The 2,308-nt window shown below is 46.1% G+C and overlaps 1 protein-coding gene across 1 annotated transcript in view; it reads right to left on the bottom strand.

Annotated features, from left to right (window-relative positions):
• Positions 1–2,308, bottom strand: part of cdh23 (cadherin-related 23) — a 270,976-nt gene that overhangs the window by 160,082 nt on the left and 108,586 nt on the right. The window lies entirely within an intron of this gene.

The following is a 2,308-nucleotide window of genomic DNA, read 5'->3' on the forward strand; positions in this document are numbered from 1 at the left end:
GTACCCACTGTATATATATATATATATATATATATATATATATACGCATTGCTCAAAAAAATTAAAGGAACACTTTGAAAACACATCAGATCTCAGTGGGGAAAAAATATCCTGCTGGATATCTATACTGATATGGACTGGGTAATGTGTTAGGAATGAAAGGATGCCACATCATTTGATGGAAATGAAAATTATCAACCTACAGAGGGCTAAATTCAAAGACACCCCGAAAATCAAAGTGAAAAAATGATGCAGCAGGCTAGTCCATTTTGCTGAAATTTCATTGCAGCAACTCAAAATCGTACTCAGTAGTATGTATGGCCCCCACGTGCTTGTATGCATGCCTGACAACATCAGAGCATGCTGGTAATGAGATGATGGATGGTGTCCCGGGGTATTTCCTCCCAGATCTGGACCAGGGCATCACTGAGCTCCTGGACAGTCTGAGGCGCAACCTGGTCATGTCGGATGGACCGAAACACAATGTCCCAGAGGTGTTCTATTGGATTTAGGTCAGGCGAGCGTGGGGGCCATTCAATGGTATCAATTCCTTCATCCTCCAGGAACTGCCTGCATACTCTCACCACATGAGGCCGGACATTGTTGTGCACAAGAAGGAACCCAGGACCCACTGCACCAGCGTAGGGTCTGACAATGCGTACAAGGATTTCATCCCGATACCTAATGGCAGTCAGGGTACCATTGTCTAGCCTGTAGAGGTCTGTGCGTCCCTCCCCAGACCATCACTGACCCACCACCAAACCGGTCATGCTGAACGATGTTACAGGCAGCATAACGTTCTCCACGGCTTCTCCAAACCCTTTCACATCTGTGTGCCAGTGGCGGACCTGCCAATTCTGGTGTTCAATGGCAAATGCCAATCAAGCTCCACGGTGCCGGGGAGTGAGCACAGGGCCCACTAGAGGACGTAGAGTTCTGTGCGTCCCTCCATGGATATGCCTCCCCAGACCATCACTGACCCACCACCAAACCGGTCATGCTGAACGATGTTACAGGCAGCATAACGTTCTCCACGGCTTCTCCAAACCCTTTCACATCTGTGTGCCAGTGGCGGACCTGCCAATTCTGTTGTTCAATGGCAAATGCCAGTCGAGCTCCACGGTGCCGGGCAGTGAGCACAGGGCCCACTAGAGGACGTCAGGCCCTCAGGCCACCCTCATGAAGTCTGTTTCTGATTGTTTGGTCAGAGAAATTCACACCAGTTGCCTGCAGGAGGTCATTTTGTAGGGCTCTGGCAGTGCTCATCCTGTTCCTCCTTGCACAAAGGAGCAGATACCGGTCCTGCTGATGGGTTAAGGACCTTCTACAGCCCTATCCAGCTCTCCTAGAGAAACTGCCTGTCTTCTGGAATCTCCTCCATGCTCTTGAGACTGTGCTGGGAGACTTCTGGCAATGGCACGTATTGATGTGCCATCCTGGAGGAGTTGGACTGCCTGTGCAACCTCTGTAGGGTCCAGGTATCGCCTTATGCTACCATTAGTGACACTGACCCTAGCCAAATGCAAAACTAGCGAAAAACAGTCAGAAAAGATGATTATGGAAAAAATGTCAGTGGCCTCCACGTGTAAAACCATTCCTGTTTTGGGGGATCGTCTCATTGTTGCCCATCTAGTGCACCTGTTGTTAATTTCATTAACACCAAAGCAGCTGAAACTGATTAACAACCCTGTAGTGCGGACGTTCTTGGCAGTGGCAAAGTAGGCGGCAAAAACAAGCAAAAAACTCTGAAGTCTCTTGAGGTTGCTTTAATTGTCATTTCAGGCATGCATCAAGCAATGGAACAGAAGTCATCCAACGTGTTTCCCCTGTGCAACCTCTGTAGGGTCCAGGTATCGCCTTATGCTACCATTAGTGACACTGACCCTAGCCAAATGCAAAACTAGCGAAAAACAGTCAGAAAAGATGATTATGGAAAAAATGTCAGTGGCCTCCACGTGTAAAACCATTCCTGTTTTGGGGGATCGTCTCATTGTTGCCCATCTAGTGCACCTGTTGTTAATTTCATTAACACCAAAGCAGCTGAAATTTATTAACAACCCCCTCTGCTACTTAACTGACCAGATCGATATCCCAGGAGTTTAACTGACTTAATGCTATACTCTGATAAAAAAGTGTTCCTTTAATTGTTTGGAGCAGTATATATATATATATATATATACATATATATATATATATACACTGAACAAAATTATAAACGCAACACTTTTGTTTTTGCCCCCATTTTTCATGAGCTGAACTCAAAGATCTAAGACTTTTTCTATGTACACAAAAGGCCTATTTCTCTCAA

The sequence above is a fragment of the Sinocyclocheilus anshuiensis genome, unplaced genomic scaffold (assembly GCF_001515605.1).
Source record: "Sinocyclocheilus anshuiensis isolate Anshui unplaced genomic scaffold, SAMN03320099.WGS_v1.1 scaffold300, whole genome shotgun sequence".
Classification (NCBI taxonomy): Eukaryota; Metazoa; Chordata; class Actinopteri; order Cypriniformes; family Cyprinidae; genus Sinocyclocheilus; species Sinocyclocheilus anshuiensis.